The 25,788-nt window shown below is 35.4% G+C and overlaps 1 protein-coding gene across 2 annotated transcripts in view; it reads left to right on the plus strand.

Moving 5' to 3' along the window:
• Nucleotides 1-25,788, plus strand: part of LOC145673013 (uncharacterized) — a 134,785-nt gene that overhangs the window by 50,366 nt on the left and 58,631 nt on the right. The window contains exon 1 of one of the 2 annotated variants that reach the window (XM_081742319.1): nucleotides 3,226-3,319. The exons of the other annotated variant lie outside the window; for it this stretch is intronic. The gene's annotated coding sequence lies outside the window, so the exon portion shown is untranslated. Of the gene's footprint in view, nucleotides 1-3,225; nucleotides 3,320-25,788 lie in introns of those variants that run through there. 2 annotated transcript variants of the gene reach the window in all.

Genomic DNA, 25,788 nt, shown 5'->3' on the forward strand with positions numbered 1-25,788 from the left:
TAGCACTAATGAAGTTCAAAACTCATATAAAAAAAAGTGCAGCGTTACTGTAAATAACTTCTATAAGCCACAGTTGATCTTTCAACGAGCTAACATACAACATTGTTGAATCTCACTTCTTCATTTGAAATGCACGAATATCCCCAAGGCTTATTCCAGTGCAGTTAATTATCATGGTTTGCAGGTTAGCCAAGACAATGGTGCACGCGCCTCTTTCACGTTTATGAATGGTTTCTTAGAATCCAGATTGATGAATGTTTGGTGACGCTACAAGGTACTAACGTGCAATAACTTTTAATGCCACGAAACACTACGTCAAAATGAAACTTTATGAGTACTGGTTCGTGAAAGCTTACAGTTGTAAAGATCTCTTATAGAGATCATAGTTGTGGCAGACTGGGACCAGTTTCTGGGTGGTTGTCCTGTAAACAATGATACCACCCAATACTAAAGATATGTTCAGTTGTACAGCCTGTCTGCAGGAATTTTTATGCGACATGGTGCACCCACAGAATACAATTTTATTACATACATTCATGTTAATTTAAATAAAGTCTAATACTTAAAATATTGTGCCAATGTTTTGAGTTGGATGACATTCCTGCTGAAGAACTCGCTTTGTAATCATCAAGTCTTCAGATGTGAGCCAATTTTATTCAATATTTTCTTTATGTCAAACTTTATTTCTGGATAGCTTTGACTAAAATTAGAATCACTTTCTATTTTTAAAAATATGAATCCGAACTAGAGAAAACAAAATAATATGAGGTATGTGTGGATTTATAATGTTTCTCAATTTTGTACGTAAAAGAGAATCAGAAAAGCAAAATAAAAATTTGGAAATGAAATGAAAAATGAAATGAAATCTTTAAGTTTAACGTCCCATAGTTATGCCGGTTAGGCTAAAGGAGACGGTGACAATGAGAAATGAGTGAAAATGATGGAATGAAGAAAGTGGGAGGAAACGGGAGAGCCCCGAGAAAACCCACGAGCACGGTGTTTGTCCACCACAAAGTCCACACGGCGCGAGTTGGGATCGAACCAGGGACCCTAAGCACCGGATGTGAACGCTCTACCACTGAGCCACCGCGCCCCCCGAATAAAAATTTGGGCTTCATAGTGATGTAGTAGTAGAAAATGCAGGGTCTTCGAAAAAGAATGTTTTGATTTCGTGGTGGTGATGTGCAAAATTCAAGGCACTTGAGTAGTAGACACATCGTTTTATTTGGCAACTAAATATTTTATTCAATGCAAAAACAAATGCAGTATATACTATATTCTGACGAAAATATCTTCAGTACATTTGCACATCAGCATGTTTCTATATGTGCACCATTAATAGTACGACATACGTGCAGGTGATAATCAAATTCACACTAGTTCTATTTTTTAAATTATCTCCCTTCACAATGAAGCACTTCTCACTTTGATAGTATTGTTTCACGTGCTTTGGATATTTGTTCTGGAGATCAATAGATTGGAAGTCAAGGACCTATTCCTTGGATTCCAAGAAGTTTCGACCTCACATCACTGGGTTTTCTCTAGTGAAATTTTATCAAAGACATTGTGTATCGTGTTAAAATCAGTGGTGCTATTCAGCTGGTTCGCACCGGTTCGGTAGAACCGGCTGTTAAAATATTTCGAGTTCGCAGAACCGTTTGTTACATCCAGTCATAAATTCGAACACACACATGCAGCTGTAAAGGAAATCTTGCTGAATACAAATTTTTCACAGCCAAAAACAACTGACCTATTTAAAGAATCTTACTTTGCTCTGTACATACCAGAAGATTAATGGTGGGGTGGGGCAGTTAAATTTTATTTTAAGTCTTTGCTTTTAGAAATTCGTATAGCTATAAGGTTAAACATAAATTATCTCTTAGAACAACGTATAAGTGTGTTCCTTAATTCCAAATGCTCAAATATCAAGAATAAGAACTGGGGTTGTATAAGTGAAGTGGTGAGCGTTATTTATATTGGAAACACATACATACCATTATCAACACTTGTTGATACATTGCAGGATGAAGAGTCTTTCCAATACTTTTTGACAACCATCTATCTTGGACAATTTGTTTCCAATATATTCGCAGCACTACATAACTTCGTCACACCACCCTGTATACGGATGCTGTGTAGGTCGCTATTTGTCACTTGTAGTATGCAGTAACACTTTGGTTTTGTCTGCCTTGTATGGTTTGTTTCCTAAGAGAATTCATCACACACATACACATCTATTAATCACACACACACACACACACACACACACACACACATATATATATATATATATATATATATATATATATATATATATCGATAGATAGATAGATAGATAGATAGATAGATAGACAGATAGATAGATATGTGTTTGTGTATGATTGATAGATGTAACCTGACATCATGCAATGATACAATTTTGAACATCGATGTAAGCCAGGTGACAATACAATGCTGCAATTTTGCTTTTATATATTTCTATTAATTATAAATTTAAACAGTGAAAATAAATAGCATAATTTCATTCAAAACTTTACACTGAGTTGAAGCTCGAGAGCCGAATACAATATTTTCCTTCGTACTTAATTTTTTGGCGATTATTTACTTAATTCAATTATATCAATTTCGAAGCTATGTTCACGAATGCTGACAAGTGCAAAACTAAAACTACTAAATCTGAAGTTATATTTACCTAAGAAATGGTCAAAAATGACCTAAAGCTAAAACTCTTAAATTTCTAATTTACGAGAAAAATGCACGGTCCTAGTGAATCAGTAAGTTAATCCTCACATCATACACACCATTTATATTTTTTTCATGGAAACTATTTAAGTGTCTTTAAAATCTCACTTTACTTTAACAGGGATAATAAAATAGGAACAAAATTAGGAACATATAAAGCAATATGTTTCTCTCCGTTGTCTTTACTTTCAATATTTCAGTATTTTCTTTCAATAAAATGTAACGGAAGTTTAGTGAAATAATTACTTTTTTTTCAAAAGATATACCAAATTATATGATAGTTTAGTATTGATAATTATTGTGGTAATTCCATCATAACAAAGTATACACAACACTGAGAAAATTCAGTTTAAATTTTTGTTACATCTAATACAAAACAATACTGAGTAAACATAAACATATACAACAAGTATTATAATATGTAAATAACACATTTCAGGTAAACGTCTTTCCAGTTCCAGTTCAATCTTCCGAATATTCAAGAAGTAATTTGGCGAAGACTCTTACGTGGCACGGTGACTGAATGGCAAAGCGTTCACCTTTGGTACAACAGATCTGTGGTTCGATCCCCGGCCATGTAAGTGTGTGGTGGCTAATATCGTATCCGTGGGGGCTTTGTGGGGTTTTCTCGTTTCCTCATTCCTTATTAATAAGACAGCAGTGCATAGTATGGTTAATTATATATAGTTTAAAATCAGTCTTAAATTTAAATTTCTGGTTAACTAAAATATTGTCCTATAAGACATATCAGTCTATAGATTACATCAAGCTGAACAAAATTACATGCTTAAAAGTAATTCTCATGTGTAGTTTTTGAAAAAAAAACAAGAAAATGAATTTCTGATGCGCAAAACAGTACGTCGTTCGATGCCAAGAATAATTAACAGGTTTTATGTTACTGGAAGAAACTGTTATTTATTTGTGTTTCATATATATAGCAAAGAACACGATTAATTAGCAGATCATTATTTATCTTTTTCTAATGGTGATACACGTACTCTTTACGCACATACTACTTGTTCAGGTATGTAAATTAATTGAGTTATTCAAATACAATAATCGGAAGATTGCCATATAGTAGTGACACTTCTAAATGTAAGTCACATTTCGCACCAACGGGGGAGGGCGTACTTTGTGCCCACCAACTTATAATAACAAATTTATGAGAAAAACTAACTATTACAAAGAAAATCTACAGTGACTGAAGTGAACAGTACACGAGATAAGACAACGCCAAATTCAGAAAAGGGGGGATACAGCTATTTGTTATATTGCCATATAGTAGTGACACTTCTAAATGTCAGTCACCTCTCCTACCAACAAGGGGGGTATTTTGTGCCCACCAACTTTAAATAGCAAATTTATGAGACACACTAACGTTCAATTAATATATATTACAATTCTAAAGAGACGATTAGAAGGGTATTACAAAAATCATACTGTGGTCGGCACAAAGTACTCTCTCCCCGTTGGTAATGCGAGGGTTAATAATGTACTTGGAATCCAATTACATAGATATACAAAATAAGAACCAATAACAAGGGCGCCCATTAGGGGGGGCAAGGTGAGGCGCTCGCCCCCCTAGAAGAAATTGTACTTCGGAATAGCGAAAACTCAATTGAATTTTTAGAATAGTTACAGCATAATTTGAAACTATATTTGAAATGTCGCTTATACTTGCCCCCCCTTGGAAATCACAACATGGGCGCCCTTGACCAGCAACGTAATATATTTAAGTAAAGTTCGCATATTCTAAAAATGTATGTCTCTACAGCTATCAAGAAAAGAAAACCACACCTAACACATTCCCAAATTTTTTGTCAAGTTCAAGAACTATGATAGAAGGCACTAGGTTGCATTAAAATAACAGCCTCATCTTAATACTTGACCCCAATTTTGATAACATCTTGTAAGTTATATAAACAGAATACCAGTACTTATCGTGCCAATGGAAAATGAGAAAGCGGGCATTAGCCTTTAGGAATCTTTGACATTATTTTTAATGCATCATCTCGTTGTAGATTTAAAAAAAAAAATAGTTAACTAATTCTTGCTAGAGCTATACACATGTTAGGAAAAAAGGTGGAATTTTTTGTATATGCAGGTTCCACGTTATAGAGTTTATATCAAGAATTTAAAATACAAAGGTTCTACAGAAATGACAAATGAATGAATCGTTTCAATGTTTTAATACAAAAGAGGCTCTCGGAACATGCTAATCTCTTTTCAACGGAAGTATCGTATATCCGACTGAAGTACGTATTTCCTTCAAACTACTTTTTCCTTGAACTTGGAAATGTAACCATTCCAGATCTCGGAATGTACAGAAGTACTTGTATAAAATAATCCATTTTGTTGTATGTTTATTAATTCTTTCTTTTAGTTGAAAAAAACGTCCTATTTCTTTATATTTTTATTTACATGCACTTACATAATTATCCGGTATTTATCATAGTGTACGTTTTTTTAAAAATGAAACTTCTCATCTTTGCTTTTATGAATGATTTGGGTCTGTGGCCTAGCTGTCACAGAGGCGAGATAATGGGTGAGGAATTACCTTACTGTAGTTTGATCTTGCATGAAGGTCTATGCACCAGCCAACTGCACCAAATTCAACCTCCGTGTCGCGGTTCAGAACGCATAATAATAATAATAATAATAATAATAATAATAATAATAATAATAATAATAATAATAATAATAATAATAATAATAATAATAATAATAATAATAATAATAATAATATACTCTCCTTTATAACCGTCGTATTACATAAGAACACAGAACTGAAAACTAACTGTAATATTCTGTAGTGTACCAACCACGAATATTTGCTCATTGAAAGTTAAGGTCTCATTTTCACTAGATTCACTACAAAGATGCTATATGAGACTGCTTCTATAATTAAAATTGGTCCAAACCTCCGCTGTTACTATCGGAAGCGAAGCTGAGTCTCATCAATCGAGAAAGAAAATGTTAAATATTTAATCAGGATGTTTCAAAACTATACTGAGTAGAAAATATATAAAAAAAAAAGTAGTTAGTGAAATTTTGAATATCTCTATATTCTCTTGTGTTTCTTTATTTAGAGTAATACGTCTTTTTCCACTCAAATCTGTCTGACGTGAGATTTAAATCTTCCCACAGTTTAACGTATGATCTGAATTATATCTACTAGTAATCGAGCACAGATCTTCTGCACCATAAGCGAAAATATTAACTGTTTAGTCAACATTTATTTTTGTTCGGGAGAAGCAAAACAAGTACTTACATGCGTTCAATTAATAACCTCAAAGTTCTAAAGGAAGACTTCAACGATAACTTTATTTATATATTTACTAGCTATAAGCACTATCGTTGCAGGGCATTAGTCCAGAAGCTGGATTAAAAAAATGAGAGGGAAAAAAGTGTCCGCAAAGAAATTCTCCACAACCAGTTCATTGACTGGGTTATCATGTGATGTTATGTAAACATACAACACAAAAGTAATGTGTGTTGCCTATATCCAAGGCGTTCATAGAAATAACCAGAAGAAACGTGCATAACATTTCACCTCGTCCGATCCCCTCCCAGCCGAAAATTCGAAAAACGGCTTCGTAAGCGATTATATCTCGTGAATAAATATATATATCCGTGTACAAAATTTGGTCGCTTTAGGTGATTATTTTCTGTGTGAAAAGCTGATGACAGACAGACAGACAGACACACACACACACACACACAATGTTTATTATTAATACAAACTTTTGTCGTTTTAAAATTATAGGTAAATTAAACCCTTCAGTCATTTATGTTCCTTTTTAATATTCCATTTCTCTATACAAGAGATAAATAGTAAAAGTATTAAGGAAGTGATCACTAACTTTTTTCTTATTTTTTCCCTCGTAAACAAATAATCAGATTGAGCACAAAGTCGCTTTCCACAATATGTGGTGAAATAAAATAAAAGAAGCTAGATGATTTGAGAATTTTTATTATATTTACATATACTGTTCAAACTGTCTCCCACCATATTCAATGCACAAGATACATCTATTCAGCACTGATTTTCAAATACCATAACATGACCGAAGATTGGCATCCAATCTCTCGAATGATTGTTCGATTAGCTGTTTCAAGTGATCCAAATCCTGCTCTTACCCGGAAAGTACATTGTCTTTGACAATATTCCACATGGACAAGTCGCATATAAGCGGAGAAGATGGTGTGAGGTCATATTAGCGGAGTAGTCAATCTGTTGTACTACGGTGACCAATCCATTCACTGAAATGTAAATCCAAGAACAATTCCTCACAACAATACCAACGTGAGGCGAAGCTCCATCATGTTGCCAAGTGAACTGAATGTTTTCGTAATGAAAGTTATTTTCAAGTTCTAAAATCACAAGTTCCTGCAACATCTGAAGATATGTCTCAGTACTAACAGTTCCTTTAAAAAAAAAAAAGATTCTATGACACCATCACTCCAAATACTGTCTCACCACCAAACAGTGACACAATTTCATGTGGATTGCAATCACTCCAAGAAATACAATTGTGTCCGTTTACACGACCGTTCATTTTGAATAAGGTCTCATCTGTCTGCAAAATTCGTTTCCAGAAGTCTCTATCAGCTTTGTTCCAAATGAGAAACCACTCACTATTGAACCAAAGGTTTACTTACTTGTTTTAAATATCAGTGTGTAAATTATGAAGTTACTTTATTAAAAATAATTGTACTTTATTCACCATACTAAAAATAATTGTATCATAGAAAATATTGAAAACTGGACTGAAACTATATTAAACTAATTTTTTTAAAGAATTACTCAGAATTCAATGTTTAATTTTGTAATATTCAAGAATATAAAGATATATATCCATACTATGATATGAAAGAGTGAAAGTAAGTAAATCATCAATGCCCACGTCATATTACTATTGATAGAAAGTTGAAATTGGACAGAATGCTCTTTCTGCAACGAAAGAATGATAGAAAGAACGATTTTGAGAAACTCATGTCCTAAGGGGAATAAAAGGCTGCTCATTTTTTTCCCATAATAGTGTATTTTACGAATCACTGAGGTTAGAGAGATAAAGCTTGGCATATTAATTCTTCATTAAAAATAACGCAAAACGGGTTTCAGCGCTGTTAAAAGTGTCGAACCCGACGAATGAAACGGAAACATTTCTAAAATACTCAAATTTCTTTTTGTTTAATCAGAAAGTACCGAATGTGAGGACTCGCTCAAGTTGGAGATTTGAAATTCGGTATATATTTTTTTTTAATTAAAAATAAAGAAATACATATAAGTGTTTCTGAAAATTCTACTCCTAAGGGGGAAAATATGAGTCACTTCTATAATATACAAATTTACTTTTTTTTATTGAGAGATTGCTCAATGTGAGGATCAAGTTGAAGATGTAAAATGTGGTATACAAACATCTAAATAAAAACAAGAGAATACGTGTTTCAGCGTTTTCGTAAATTCCGCTTCTAAGGGGAAAGAGACCGATTTCTATAATATCCAAATTTTCCTTTCTTATTGAGGAAATACCTGGTGTGCAGTTTCGTTTAAATTGGGGATATGAAAATCGGTATATGAATCATTAAATAAAAAATAATGGAATACGTATTTCAGCGTCTGCAAAAAATTGCACTTCTACAGGGGAAAACAGGGACAATTTCTATAATATTAAGATCTCCTATTATTTATTCAGAAAATGCTTAAACACAAACTAATTATAACTTTTTTACAAGGCTGTCTATAATCTTTATTATAAATTAACTAGAAATGTTCCGAAACTGTAACATTTCTAGTTAATTTATAATAAAGATTATAGACAGGCCTGTAAGAAAGTTATAATTAGTTTGTGTTTAAGATGGACACAAGGCCTTTTCATCATAATATCCAAGAAAAGTGCTTACGTAAGGATTCGAATAAACTGCAGGTGTAAAATTCATAATATATGTTCTTCATTAAAATAAAGGAACATGTATTTCAGCATTTCCCAAAAATCCACTCCTGAAAGGATAAGGGGATAATCTGTACTATTATATGAAAGTGTGAAAGTAACCTGCTCCTCAGCATACTAATACATACTAATATATCTAGAAACGTGAGATTTGGACAGAAAACTCCTTTTGTTACGAGAACAAATAATAAGAAAGGACTTTTTAAATACGTATAAAGAAAGCTAAAAGGAATTTAAATGTATTACTCAGAATATCATATCACATGAATACCTTATGTTAGGGAGATAAAACTTGGTATATAAACTCCTCACTAACAGAAAGCAGACATTTCTTGTACGATTTTGGAAATTCCCGTTTTAAAGGGAAAGAAACATTTTCTATTTTTCCCCCTTTGCACGACTTTGTTTGTAATCGCATCACGAGAAGACGGTTCCAAACTTTGAAATGAATTTTGGAATATACAAGGAAGGGTCACGCAGTGGCTCCACTGAGATCCGAACGAGACAATTGTGTTTGCATTTGAAATGCTAACGGGTTACAACTAAAAATGCACAAAATATGCGGAGTCATAAAATAAAACCTATTGACACAGTCATCGCTATTCTTTGGTATGTTGATAGTACACTCTTTGTCTAATTCACAATATGTTTGCTTTCTCTCAGATGCGAAGTAACTGGTAGAAAATGGCGTCAAAGGAAGAAGTCCTCCGTACACGCATTGTAAATTTCCACGAAAAACAACACGAATTGGGGAAATCATATTGTGTGAAACACTTTGCTGCTGAAGGTGTGCCAAAAAGAACAATTTATGCGATAATTAAATCCGGAACAATAGAAAGAAAAGCAGGAAGTGGTCGAAAGGCAGTAATTATGACGAATAAAAATAAACAAAGACTAAAAAATATGTTTGACAAAAAAGACAACATTAGTCAGAACGACGCAGCAAAAACATTTAAGTGTTCACAACAATACATATCTAAAACATTAAAATCAATGGGAATCAAATCATGCGAAAAGGAAAAAGCTCCATCTTACACAGGCACGCAAATAAAAACTCTGAAATCAAATTGTCGTTGGATGGTCAGAAATTACAAAGGAAAATCGTTTGTTTTGGATGATGAAAGTTACTTTATCCTTTCTAAATCCCAAATGCCCGGAAATGACATATATTATTCCTTAAACAAGCAACACACTCCTTCTAATATAAAATATAAAGGCAAGCAGAAATTTGAAAGCAAAGTGATGCTTTAAGTTGTATCGGGCAGAGGTGTGTCGCAGCCTTATTTCAAGCCTAGTGGGTTAGCAATCAATCAAGATATGTACGTGAAGCAATGTCTTCAAAAGATCTTAGTTCCCTTTGTACGAAAATATCATTCTGACAATAATTTTATTTTCTGCCCTGACAAAGCCAGCTCTCATTATGCGAGAAACTGTCAGGAGTACCTCATATCCCAAAACATCCCTTTTGTGCCCTAAACCAAAAATCCAACTAACTTGTCCCAGTTCCGCCCAATCGAAGATTTATTGAGTGACAATTGAGTGACAAGGTGTACAAACATAATTGGAAGGTTAAAACTGTTCAGCAGCTTCAAAGAGGAATACGCAAATGTTTAAAAGAAATTGACTCAACTGGCATCCAAACAGCCTGTGCGTCTATTCTAACACTTTTGCGGACTGTAGCTGATCACGGACTATTTGCAATGTGTCATTAGCATTTTCTTTTCTGCCTATATATATACTGTAAATAAATGTTAAAACATAGTTTCCATTTGTCGTCTGGTTGCTTTTATCTTACCTCACATTTTGTGCAGATTTTTAGTTGTAACCCGTTATAACTAGATGAATCCCAAAGTTATACGTGCCACCGGGCGGAATATCCTGAGTTACAACATATTTTGTAATGTAAGAACTACAAAAAAATTACCTGGCAGAATAGTTTGAACCGAGTCATTTGTTCGGATACGGTTGGGTAAGTGGAAAACTCGGCCAACACGTATCCCATCATTTTCAACGACAAACTTTCTGGGATAAAAAAAAAACTTTGGCCCAGGGTCCCCCGCAGGGTCCCAGACGGGTTCCAACTCAAAAGTTTCAAATGGCAAGTGGGTTAAGTGGCACATCATTTGAAAGTTGTAAAATGAAAGAAAATGCAGCAAGTCTCGACTCTCTACAACAACCCTGTGCAAAATGGCGACGGGTCAAAGTGTAAACAAAAACTTAATTGAAAAGTCATGGTCACCCCCATAAATCGTAAATGGTGAGGCAAATGTGAAAACAGGAAAGGATGTGTAGCATTATTTTCAAAGAACAACAACATGGTCCCAGGTGGGGTCCAACTAAAAAATTTCAAATGGCAAGAGAGGTAGGACATCGTTTGAAAGCTCTTGTTAAGTGAAAGAAGATGGAGCACGTCTCGACTTTCTACGACAATCCTGTCCAAAATTGCGGTGGGTCAAAATGTAAACAAATTGGAAAACAATCCAAGATGGCTGCTTAAAACCTATATCGAAAGGATAAGCATACCAAACTGCTGAAGCTAGGAAAACAAATTTGACATTATTGTTGATTAGTAAGTGACAAATTTGCAAAATGTTCATAAACGCGACATCTTGAGTTCAAAATGCCGCACTATGTATCGAACGCATATCCAGCTCACACCACTGGTGTTGGAGAAGCGAACGTTTATGGTTAATCGTCCACAAAATATCAAAGAGTATAATCTGTAATCCAATATGGCTGCCAGCGTGAAAAATGAGTTTGTATATAAACATGTTATGTCTTGGAATACTGTGACCAAACCAACAAAGTTTGATGCAGTTCGATGTACTGAAATGACTTACATATGTTTGGTGCTACTTGCCAATCTTGCAATTTTTTATTTATTTATTTATTTATTTATTTATTTATTTATTTGTGTATTTGGTATTGCTTGAAGTATTGAGATCAAACCAACGAATTACATACAAATGTAACCATCCATCACGAATATGTTACAATAGAGCCCCCAACCTACTGGTGCAGCAAGTTCTTTCTGTATGAACTACGTATGACAAAATTAGCAAAATACCCGAAGGTATTCAACTTTTTTTTTTGTTTTGTTTTGCACTATGAGTAGGAAGTCATAGTTGTGTGTTCATCGCATATTCGTTATATTCAAGTAAATAATGTCGAGAGAACCGTGACGAACGTGCATTAAGAACAAAACGTATATGTGTAGTTACCGAATGAAATAATAGTTGAAGTGAATCGAAATTCAATTGTTCTTTAGTCTTCCTAGTATTTCTAAATACATAATAGAGAAAAACAGAGATTTAGATTTGTACTGTTATGAATGGCATAGGTTTTAAGTGGCCATCTTGGATTCAAGGTGGCCATAGTTTTTCAATTAAGGTTTTATTTACATTTTGACCCGCCACAGGGTTGTCGTAGAAAGTCAAGACTTGCTCCATCTTAGTGTTGCCACGAGACGAGACATTTCTCGTGTCTCGTCTCGTCTCGTCTCGTAAACGAGACGAGACACGAGACGGGACAGAACCCTCTTAGACGAGACACGAGACGAGAAAGACTACTTGTCCCGTCTCGAAAACGAGACGAGACACGAGACGATACGGGACGTCTCGTGAAATGTCTCGTCTCGTCTCGTGTCTCGAAAATGAAAACGCTGGCGGGAATGGCCAAGATTGAAATTGCCAGTGGTCATATAGATTGCAAAAGGAAAATCCCCTTTGTGAGAAAACATGTTGAAAAGCCTTCATAGAAAAGTGTCCTCTGTCTATTGAATGAAACAATTGTGATACATGAGCTTCCAGGAATATCATCCTTAATGTCTTGTCCCCAATTCCCCTTGCTGTAAACTGAGGAATTCTCATTTTTTTTATTTCTGGCTTGAATGATGAAAAACAAAATCAAAGACAGGGAAGATTTTTACAAGGTCAAGAAACCGAACTACCACCACCATCTATTCAATTTGAAAACTGGGTAAGGTCTACACTTGTCTTTATTCTCTGGTGGCGGTATTCTTTTTGCTATATGAACCGAAAACGGCAATTGATGTATGTCATCTTGCAACTAAAATTTTGTCTTCTCTCTCTCTCTCTCTCACACACACACACACATAAAACACACTTTTACCATTTTACCAATCGCTCGCTTATTATACAGCAGTCATGTTGTAAAATTCACCTCTTCGTTTGGAAGGCGGGCGGACGACAAAGGAAGCAAAGATATTATCGACGAACCCTTCAAATTGTTTGCTTTCAGCAAATTTATGATACTAATAATAACACTTTAGGTAAAGAAGTTTTACAGGGGGACCTTCGTTTTGTTACGCGGAAATGTTTGATCTGACGAGAGTGCGAAATTGCCCTCTGCTTCCATGTTGAGAGGAGAGGAATACTTCCCTTTCATAGTGAATAATATTCATTAGGACCTGAATTATCTTCAGAAATTGTTTCTTACAGGCCTATAAAACCTCTCGAACTTGATAAGTGTAAAGAACATTTGGTATAATATTCATGGAACTCCGTTGAAAGCAGAAAATATCATGAGAATGATCAAAATTCGAACATTGAAGAACATAATTAACAGAAAAGAAATAGGATACCCAAACCATATTTTTAAACCTGCTATAAAATGTATATCCTATATTTTTACTAATTCCTTACTCCCATGAAAGTATCCTGGGGAGGATATTCTCTCTATTTTTTTCAGACTAAAATCCTTTTATCCTGTACGATTCCCCCCCTGACACAGTACGAAAAAACAAATGTTGTTAAAATCCGTACACATGACCCTTCCGGGACTCAACCCGGGGCCTTCAAGCCGATGGTCTATCGCCGCAGACCGCTCGGCTTGGTATGAAGATGTACGTTGTATGATTGCGAATAGATCCCGACAATATAAGGAACTTTAATCCAAAATGGCCACCCAAAAATCAACTTTTTTTTTTACCCATTAGCTAATCTGGGTGTACTGTCATGAGTTTGTTACACAAACGGGGCAAGCACCACATAGTAGCACACACCCCGCGGTTATGGGAACAGATTTGAACCATGGAGGTGAAGACTGGCCCCAAGCATTCTTTCGTCCGATGTGTCGTTCAGTTCCCATTACTATGGCACTTTAAGTAGAGCTTAGTGTGCAGTAACATATAGAATTTCAATCAAATACTTTCCATTACTCAATAAAATTATTTGGTTCCGAGCTTTTTTTTTTTAAAAAAAAAATAATAATTGCAACAAATCTAAATATGCTAAAATGGAAAGTAGTTTTTGGATTGTTATGAGTTAACACTGTGAAACCTAAAGACTGGAATATATGAAATCAAAGTGTACACACATATCTATCTCTCTATTTATCTATATATCTTTCCATCTCTCTCTCTCGGGGATGATGGCACCTTTACATCGAACTTTGCTTGTCGTATAAACATTATTTAACATTAGTGTCTTCATCTTCGAAGTACCTATGAGCAATTTACTGTATATTCGTGTATTGAAAGTGGTGAAACAAATTTCAATGTTTTAGAATGTACAAAAAGAAGCCAGGGTCGAGAAGCCTTAGACAACTAACAGCAGAGATATTATCTTGTAAACTATTTGTCCTTGCCTTGTGAGCTTATTTGAATTTATTTTTAAGACCATTAGGAACTTTGGCCGAATGGATGATGATGGGAAAATTAGTGGAATGAAGAAAGTGGTAGGATACTAGACAACTTCGAGAAAACACACACATTCGAAAAATGAAATGAAATGAAATGAAATCTTTGAGTTTTACGTCCCACGATTATGCCGGTTAGGCTAAAGGAGACAGTGATGATGAGTAATGAATGAAATGGTGGAATGAAGAAAGTCGGAGGAAACGGGAGAACCCCGAGAAAACCCATGAACACGGTGTTTGTCCACCACAAAGTTCACTTGGCGGGGCTGGGATCGAACCCAAGACCCCAAGCACCAGAGGTGAACGCTCTACCACTGAGCCACCGCGGTTCCCACACACATTCAATGTTTGTCCACCACAAAGCTCACATGGCACTAACCGAGATCGAACCGACTACCACATACACCAGAGGTGAAGGCTTCACGGTGTAGCTACCGTGACAGTTCTTGTCTTGTGTGCTCTGGGTAATACTTGTAACTTACAAGGGAAGAGAGGGAGATTATATATCGAAGTGGAAGATGGTTTATATACCAATGGGAAGCACTAATGACGCCTATTACAAAACTGTAATAAAAATTTTCCGAATGCATATACTATGCGAGTTATATGGATATATAGAGTGTCAAGATAATCCGTTACCACCCCTTGAAATCGCAAACGATAAGACAGATGCCAAAACTGGAAAACATGTGTTTGATTATTTTAAAAGTACAACGTATCAAAGCAAAAATTCTTGTCACAAGGCTACCCGCAGTGTACTGGGCGGGGTCCAACTCAAAAATTACAAAAGGTAAGGGGGTCAAGTAGCATATCGTTCGAAACTTCTTGGGAAATGAAAGAAGACGGAACAAGTCTAAAATTACCTTGTGCAAAATGGCGGCTGGTCAAAATGTCAGCAAAAACGTCATTGTAAAGTCGATGGCCACCCCCCAAAAAATCCTGAAACGGTGAGGCAGATGTCAAAACAGGAAAACATGTGTGTCATCATTTCAAAAGTACAATGATTGGAAGTAAAAATATTTTTCTCAGGGTCCTCCACAATGTCCCAGGCGGGGTCATGTTCAAATTGTTCAAATGGCAAGGGAGGTCAAGTAGCACATCGTTTAAAGCTGTTAATAAATGAAAGCAGATAGAACAAGTAAGGACGCTCTACGATAATACTGTGCAAACATCTTGCATTTTAGTTGTTGTTTCTGTAACCGGGTTTTAGTTTATTTTCACTTTAATTCTTGTACTCAACGGAAAGAAAGGAAATGCCCCTACTGTGAGATTCTGCTCTTAATATCTAAATAATATAAGCTATATCTATATAATAGCCCAATAATATCTAAATAAAGAAAAAAATAATAAAATAAAAGCAAATTAAGACATAAAGAAAAGAAGCGACAACATTTGACATCTTTGAGTATAGAACTGACTAGTTAACATATAATGTACTTCCACGAACATAAATAAGTAGAGGTTGGAGCCATCAGAAGTAAAGATTCTTACCTCTACTTATTTACGTTTATGACTGCACAACAGTGGTACTTATGCTCGTTATCTGGTTTATCAATTATAAAATGATTTAAACGAAAGAATTCCTTACACCAGGAAGAGTAAATACGTACAAATGTCTCAGAATGAAAACAAGTGCCGATTGCAAACTGGAAAGTGAACGTGCTCAGAAAATCGAAATGAAGATGTACATTTTGACCGGCCGCCATTTTACACAGGGTAATTTTAGAGGATCGAGATTTGTTTGTTGTGTTTTCTTTTATTTCTCAACAGCTTTATTTGACCATATTTGCCATTTGAAAATTTTGAGTAGGACCACGTCTGGAACCTTGTGGAGGACCCTGGGACAAACATTTTTACTTTCAATCATTGTACTTTTGAAAAGATGACACACATCTTTTTCTTTTTTGACATCTGTCTTACCGTTTCAGTTTTTTTTCTTTCTTTGGAGGGTGGCCATAGACTCTACAATGACGTTTTTGCTGACAGTTTGACCGGCCGCCATTTTGCACAGGGTAATTTTAGAGAGTTGGGACTTGTTCGTCTTCTTTCATTTCCCAAGAAGTTTCGAACGATATACTACTTGACCCCCTTACCTTTTGTAATTTTTGAGTTGGATCCCGCCTGGGACTCTGCGGGTGGCCCTGGGACAACAATGTTTGCTTTGATACATTGTACTTTTATAATGATCAAAAACGTATTTTCCAGTTTTGGCATCTGTCTCATCGTTTGCGATTTCAAGGGGTGGAAATAGATTTTCTGGACACCCTGTATATTCATATAAATCGCACAGTATATGCATTCGGAAAATTTTTATTACAGTTTTGTAATAGGCGTCATTAGTGCTTTCGATTGGTATATAAACCATCTTCCACCTCGATATATAATCTCCCTCTCTTACCTTGTTAGTTGTATCTTGATTAGCATGGTGCAGCCTGCTACATTTTACTTTCGTTCCCATGGTATGCTGCTATATTTTTACGAGACAAGACGAGACAAAACGAGACAAACGAGACGAGACGAGACGGGACGAGACAGAACCTCTCGAGACGAGACACGAGACGGGACGAGCACATTTTTTCGAGACGAGACATGCTTTGCACGAGACGAGACGAGACAGCCTGAAGTCTCGTCTCGTCTCGTCTCGTGGCAACACTACTCCATCTACTTTCATTTAACAAGATCTTGCTTCTTAACCTCTCTTGCCATTTGAACCTTTTTAGTTGGACCCTACCTGGGACCCTGTGGGCACCCTGGGACAAGACGTTTTCACTTAAATTGTTGTACTTTGAAAATAATGCTAGCCTCCCTTCCTATTTTCATATTTGTCTCACCATTTCCGATTTATAGGGGTGACCATGGACTTTTCAATTAAGTTTTTGTTTACATTTTGACCCTCCATCATTTTGCACAGGTTGTTGTAGAGAGTCGAGACTTGCTGCATTTTCTTTCGTTTTACAACAGCTTTCAAATGATGTGCCACTTAACCCCCTTGCCATTTGAAACTTTTGAGTTGGAACCCGTCTGGGGCCCTGCGGGGGACCCTGGGCCAAAGTTTTTTTTACCCCAAAAAGTTTGTCGTTAAAAATGATGGGATACGTGTTGGTCGAGTTTTCCACTTATCCAACCGTATCCCAGGCACGTAGCCAGGATTTCGTGAAGGGCGGGGGGGTCCGAGACATGAGATACTATGGTCATCAAACCAGAGGCTCGATCATTCTAAACTATTTTATTGAAACATATATTGGTTCGTTTAGCCTGGATTTCGTAATGAGGGGGGGGGTAACATGAAATACTGAAGGCATAGGAGCTTGATCAATCTAATTACTTCACTGGCAACATATATTGCTTTGTTAGAAGAATAAAATGAGAATATGTTAGTAAGTATTTTAATAAACTATGAAGAAATCTCGAGTAAAATAATAAAAATATGTATTTAAAAATATTTTACAATATTTACGTCCTTCCTCTCTTTATCCAAATATAAGAACTTTCCTTTTATTATGACCTCAACTATTACAGGGTGTTTCAAAACAATACCAACAACGTTTGGGAGGTGATTCCTGATATCAAGATGAGACAAAAAGTATAGACCAACCTGGGTGCACAAAGGCTTTCTTTCGGAGTTATAGGTTCCCGAAAATATGAAAAACTGAACTTTAAAGGCCCATAGCTCCAAAAGTATGGGACCTATGTGCCCTATGCAAATTTCCATGTTTCAGAATCCTGCGGTACCTCCGCAACAATTTTTATAGAGTTAGTTGGTGACTACTTCAAATTATATGCCCGTAACTATACCCCCTTTATAAAAATGGTTGTGGAAGTACCTCAGGATTCTGGAACATGCAGTTTTGGATAGGGCACATAATAGTTCCTAAGTGAAATCTTGACCCGACCTCAATAGGTCCTATAATTTTGAGGCTATGGATCTTTAAAGTTAATTCTTTCATGTTTTCTCAGCCTATAAGTTCAAAAGGAAGCATTTGTGCACCCAGATAGGTCTATACTTTTTTGTCTTATCTTGGTGTCAGGAATCACCTCCCAAACATTATCGGTATTGTTTTGAAACACCCTGTATAAAAAATATATATTCACTATTATAAAAAGTACATACTCAATAATGTCTTGTAAAATATTTTTCAATAACTGCATTCCTTTCTCTGTTGAATCAAGTGTTAACAGAACTTTATTTCCTCATAAATTTTTGTTTTTATTATTCCGTCAACTACTGTCTGTTCCAAATCACAGGTTAAAGGAGGAGTAGAAAATTGTTTTTGAAATAACATTTGATACTGCAGAGAAGCGACAACAAAATATTATGATAAAAAAATGTCCACGCTGTTACACAACGGCACTATGCTTTCGGAAGCTTGAAATCTCCCAGACTAGTAGCAGAAATTCTGAGAATTCCGTAAGTTTTCTAGAAATTTCAAATTCCCTGACTCTTCCAGGATATCTCGCTCACCTCACCACCATATATTGCAAGTAATACAAATCTCCTAATAGGAAAAAGTAACCAAAAGCTTCCTGTAGTTTTTTGTTTTTATTTTTAACGTTGATCCTTCTTTTTCTCATTTTATTTTGTTTCATCCTTTCTTAATTTTTTTCATTTCTGGTCTCGAAGGGGGGGGGGGTCCGGACCCCCCGGACCCCCCCTTGACTACGTGCCTGCGTATTCGAACAAATGACTCGGTTCAAACTATTCTGTCAGGTAATTTTTTGTAGTTCTTACATTACAAAATATGTTGTAACTCACGATATTCCGCCCGGTGGCACGTATAACTTTGGGATTCATCTAGTTATAGCATTTCAAATGCAAACACAATTGTCTCGTTCGGATCTCAGCGGAGCCACTGCGTGACCCTTCCTTGTTAGTACTTACCTCAAGGTAGGTAATCTTCAATTATCACTTTGATTAAAGGGTGTATCTTGAGAGGTTATGGAATTCAGAATTAATGCAGAAACGAGAGTAAGAAACTTTGTATTAAAAATATCTAAACACATAACCCAGTATTTTCCAAAATTCCAGTTTCAAGTAGAGAGGTCCAATTTGAATATTTTTTTGTCACACTTGGAATCGACGTTGTCTGTTGCATAAAATTGCATTACAGAAAACGTCCTACTCGTTTGAAATGAATTTTGGAAGTTATTTAGTATCTACATCAAGGGTTTGTGTCACGTCACATTGCTTAACGGGCGTGTTCTAAGGGAAAGGTGAGTTCAAAATTTATGCTAAAAATAAGGTATATTATGGCTTTTACAATCACACTTTCTTTGAAATGCTGTAAAATAGGATTCAAATATTTTCAACAAACATATTCTCCCTATGCGAAGAATGGGCATTTCAGCTAGCATATACATATTATAGTTTTCAAAATAATTCTTTAAAATTTAAGATATTTTTAAAATTAATTTTGAGATCACACTTAAGCAAAATTAGATTCGGTTCATTTGGAATTTTTAGATCAACAAAATTTGGTTTCGCCTTATTAATAAATACTAGATTTGATTTCCTCTTGTTTCAATTCTCTCTTTTTCTATCAATTTAATAATTTCAGTAATTAATTAGCATTTATCGTTTCATTATTTGATTAGTTTATAAACGTGTAGAACATTAACTAAAGAAGTTATTTCATGATGCTGCAAAACAAGGAGGTAAAAATACCCGTCAAGCATAAGCTAAATAGAATGGTATGCAGATGTGCATTCTTTTCACATACATTAGTTCACTGCCTTTTAGGGATCCTTAAAAGCATAAAAACACAATAACAATATAAAACCATTCAGCTAGTATAATTAAAAAAGACAATTGCCAATAAACAAACTTCAATGATTAGAATGTCTATACATATAGCTCAAGCTAAATTTTTCCAATTCAATTGTCAGCCTTTGCGAATGTATTATACATATAAAATATATATATATATATATATATATATATATATATATATATATATATATATATATATATATATATATATATATATATATATATATATACATTTTTTGCAAGTTTACTTGACTAATTTGTCGTACTTGAAAGAAAAAGAACTAATACTAAAGTGCAACTTAGAAAATTTATTATAAAAAATAATGAAAAGTAATTATATTATCTACTGTTTTTCCTTCTTTAAAAGTGATCATGCTAAGTTATGAAGTTGGCTGATTGCAATCTAACAGCTATGCAGAATTCATTACCAATGCAAAGCACGCACTTAACAGCTATATTTTGCTGCCGGGTGGTTTGGAATAGCGGAGATCCTACGTGATCAGAAAGCTTAATATTTGTTCTTCCTATCTACTGGCGTAGCAGAGGCAGTTTTTTTTCTTTTTAAATTCTAATTCACAAGATTATTTTGCATGTCCTCTAGATAAATATATTAAAGAGAAAAAGAAACTGATTATTTCAAATAGTTCATTGCCTTTGTACAAACATAACAACTTTAAAAGTTTGAAATGTGCAAAACGCCAACGTGGGTCCACATAACTAATAGCCACGCCCTTTAAAGCAACAGTCTCTATAGATCTTGTTTAAAAGCTATAAACATACTATTGAAAACAAACTTTTTTCTGTATGCTGTATAATAAGATTCTTTTTAAAAATCACCAGTTATCATTTAATTTTGTAATAATTTTTCTTTAATAAAGTGTTATTTTATATTAGCTATATTTTGTAAATTCAATTAGTGCTGCGATTTTTGTTAAACTTTAGTCTACACATAACACAAAGCTAGAGCACGATGATTCAAGGGAGAAGACGCACTTTTAGTGCGAAAGTCTCTGATATCATCACAGGGAATGTAAGTTAATGCAAAATCGAATCTGCGATATTCTTCGAATTTTCCCGCTTTTTCACATTTTTTTTTTCATTTCACTATCATTCCCTGCAAATATCATCCCTTTTCATTAGCCTACAGCAGTGGTTTCCAAACAGTGTACCGCTAAATTTTATAATTTCAAAATAATGCATTGGTTTAATAATTAGTTAAGAGCTCCCTCAAGGCTAAGTAGTTAGCGTACGTGCCTTTGGCGTGAGAGACCTGAGTTCAATTCCCGGCGGGAACTCACATGGCTCGAATTACATGTTAAGCTGTTGGTCCACGTTTCACATAGCCTCGCTGCTGAAAGGGACGCTAAAATTACATTTTAAAAATTAATAATTACTTAAAAACATGTTTTTAGAGAAACTGTACTATAGTGTTGCCAAAATGTCTTGAGCCGTGGCAAAAATGCGAACTAAAGCTCACACCCTCGACACACCCACGCGTTGAGCCAATAAGGATTCAGTTGCTGGTAAGCAGGAGATCCTTAGCGAAAGGGGTGGAATTCCTTCAGCCGACAGCAGCGCTCGGAAGGGAAGACTAGGTGTCAAGTCAATGTGGTATATGTTTAGTCAACGTCTCCTGCAGCAACAACAATGGTCAGTACTACAGAGAGTCACTCCTTCACAGAAACTTATAAGCTTATACTATTATCATTTATATTATTATTAATGAAAATCAGACAAGTATATCGCGATGCCATTGGCGCCCATCAAAGTGTGTCATCAGTCAAAAAAGTTTGGGAACTATTGGTCTACAGGTCATAACGTCGGATTAAGCTAAACATTCCATTAATTGTTTTGAACTTCACAAAGCGCATCAAACTAAATTTGAAGCATTGATATGTCATATCTAGACATTGGATTTTTATGCACTTAAAATTCATGAAATATGCATGCAACTATGCTGTCAAATGTGTTAAAAAAATATGCATTAACAAAGGTAACAATGCAATAAAAGACCATTTTCAAATATGTAGCAAAGTTGGGACAAAATTTTGTAGGTGAAATATAACATTGAACGTGTACTTTACCTTTCAGGGACTTCTTTTAGAATTTATTTTTATGACAGTCCCGGTTTATTATATTCCTAAACTTTTAAAACACAAATTATGAGATTAAAACAAACACAGTGATATGAGAACATGATCTATAGTCTTTTTTTTTCACATTTGTGCTTTGGAGTGCATTTACTTTATACGAAATAATATGAGCCTCACTTTTCTACACTTTTCCACTGTATAATCATATATATATATATATATATGTTTTCGTTTTTAAGGATTTGCTCCTTCCCGTAATTAGCCTTATAGTATATCACAAGACGTTTCTCTTCCTTTTTTGGTGTCAGTTTGTGACATTTGTAGTCAGAAAATGACCTATTGTTACTGGATATATTTATAGAGATTAGTAAGTTTAGCATCCATATTTTCTGGCAAGTTGAAATTTAACTCTTGAAGGTATTACCCCATGGTTTCAATTCTTTTGTAGTCTGACTTTCTGGCAATAACACCCATCAATTCCTTTTCCACAGAACGCCTGAATTTACCAGGAACTGGCTGGAACTCGTGCTGAACTTGATCGTTTCCCAACCGGTGTGCCGTGAATGGGCCACTGGTGTGCCGCGAGGAAATCGGAAAAAAATGGTTAATTCTATACGTATCAAATTGCAAGACATGGGCAAAAATGTACAATTGTATTTCACGTTACAACGAACCTCTATTATGAATCTACAATTTTAAGTCTCATACCTTGTTACTTTTCTGTATATTTTTAATGCTGAAAAAAGTATTTGTTATCATTGTTATGACCATTATTGCTTCTTTATTGTTGCAGATATTTCGTGACTTGAAATTTTAAAATATGCTATAATTCGTTCGACATAGCAAACATGCCAAACATGCATACAAATTACCTACATTTGTTTTAAAAGTACAAGAAATTTGTTTCTTCGTTCGTTATTTAGTGATATCTTCTTTCTTAGTGAAAGGTTGGATACAGTTTTCGGAAAAGAAAGCGTATTTTTAAAAACCTGAGTACAATATTTTATTGCAATTGTTTTCTATTTTAAAATTATAACGAAAAATAAGATAATGATTTACCACGGGGAAAACCAGTGATCGAGGTTTCTTCTCTGTGAGAAGATCAGTAATCACTTTAAAAAAACGGTATTTTATATTTACAAATAATATTTATGAGTGTGCCGCGAGAATTCAAGTTACACTCGTAGTGTGCCGCAAGTTGAAAAAGGTCAGGAAACGCTGAGCTAAGCATTCACTGAGCAGTATCCCTCGCGTCTCTTGTTTCTGAATTGATGTCAACACGATATTACAATGGCTTTATCATTATCAGATTTTTCTTAACGTCTTGGCAATTGTAAGCGTCTGTGCTCTGCTGATTGGTTGCTAACATTATTGGTCCTCTATAAATTAGGCGTTTTTCCATCTTTCCATGCAAAAAGCCGTTCTGCTGCACAAACATGTAAATGCATTAGAAATAGAAACTAAAACTGGATTTATTCCCAGCAATAAGCATACATCTGAAATAGAAACGTATAGAACATGCTGAATATGCTAAATAAGCGCTAATACGCTTTAATCTTTAAAATATACATTTATATGCACTATAAAATTCAAATTTGAGATTATTATTGATTTTAGAATCTCCTATCAAGTTTAACAGAGATGCATATAAGCAAATTAAATATGCATTTGCATAAAAATCGGATGTCTAGTCATATCTGAGTTAAATTCTTAAAATCATTAGTACGAAAATAAGAAAATGTGTTTTTTTTGTTTGTTTTTTTTTATTCAGACAAATAACTTTGCGTCTTTGGAAAGATTCGGTCGGTACGAGTACAAACAAATATTATCGGAAAATGTTATTTCATCTCCCATTTTAATTTAAACGTGTAATTATTCATTTAAAAGAACAATAAATCCGATTACCGTTTAATTCTTATTTACGGATACTTATCAAGGTAATGGAAACACCTGGAGCTGGAAATACGTCAGATGTCTAGGTTTACAACTGTCAGGCGGCTACTACAGTACCTGGCTGTTGGTAGTAATGTCTTAGGACAAATGCCGTACTACGTGAGGAACATAGAGCGGCGTGAGGAGTTAACTGATCAGATGGTGATGGTGTAAAATTGGTGACCTCTCTGATTTCCAAAGAGGGCAAATAGTTGGTCCTCGGTTATGTGGTGGGAGCGTGATGAAAGTGGCAATTGTGTTGAGTATGCCAAAAGGAACAGTGTCCAAGGTGAAAACAGCCTACAAAACTCATGGCAATCAAATCGGTGAAAAGGAAGTGATCGGAAGAAAACCCTCAGTGATGAGTCCAGCCGAGGATTAAAGCGGATTGTCATTCAGAACTGTCACGCGACTGAGGTGCAAGTGGCGGAGAAACTCAAGCGGCATTTCCCACAACCTCGACAATCACAGTTTTACTCGACTTACATAACATTGACATACAGGTTGCACGGGCGAAACTGGTAAGGAACGATAATACTTTAGCACGCCGCGAGCATGTGCAACATAGATCGCTGATGAATGGATACGTATAATATGGTCAGATGAGTTATCGTTTACCATATTTGGAAACATAGGCCGTGTTTATGAGTGGCAATTGTGTAAGTGCTAAAAGAAGTGTCTTCGCCCAACTGTGAAACATGGCAGCGGCGGCTGTGGGCCACAAATACCGATTTTCAGCGGGTTTTGTAGTAACACTTACCGACCACGTCACTGTCCGTGATTATGTAGCCGTTTTAGGGGACCATGTGGATTCTGTGGTCCAGATGTTGTTTGCGAGCAATGATTCAATATTTCAAGATGATAATGCGCCTATTCACATAGCTGAAGACGTTGTGGCGTGGTTTGAGAAATATCGGGGTGAAGTTAAACACCTTCCCTGGCTTGACCAATTTCCAGACGTGCACATAGTTGAATATCTGTAATTAGTTTTGGAGATATGAATCCGGATGCAATACCCGCCTCCATTCTCTCTCACGGAACTGAGTGATGCACAGACGTTCCACTTGCTATCACTCACGACTTCTATGAGTGCATTCTGCATTACATCAAGGCTGTTCTGAAAAGAAAGGTAGTCCACTGTCATTTTAATCTGGTAAGTTGTAGTTTTTTGGTGCTTTCTCTAAGTTCACAAATGGGGCCGCGGTGGCTCCGTGGTAGAGCGTTCACCTCTGGTGCATGGGGTCCCTGCTTTGATCCCTGCTCGCGCCAAGTGAACTTTGTGGTGGACAAACACCATGTGTGTGGGTTTTCTCGTGTTCTTCTGTTTCCTCCCGCTTTCTTCATTCCACCATTTCATTCATTTCTTATCATCACCGTCTCCTTTAGCCTAGCCGACATAATCGTGGGATGTAAAACTCAAAGATTTCATTTCATTTCATTTTTAAGTTCACAAATATCTGTATTTATTAAATTCATAAATCGCTTATTTCTGTTATATCCATATATATTGGGAATCCTCCCATCGATCTCTTATTTACATCCCCCCAAAAAATGTTTCGCGAATGTTTTATTTTTGCGTTTTAACAATATGACGTTTAGCGCCCGTCATATTGAATTTCATATGATGTCATATACTCAGTAT

The sequence above is a fragment of the Thermobia domestica genome, chromosome 16 (genome assembly GCF_964235325.1).
Source record: "Thermobia domestica chromosome 16, izTheDome1.hap1.1, whole genome shotgun sequence".
Classification (NCBI taxonomy): domain Eukaryota; kingdom Metazoa; phylum Arthropoda; class Insecta; order Zygentoma; family Lepismatidae; genus Thermobia; species Thermobia domestica.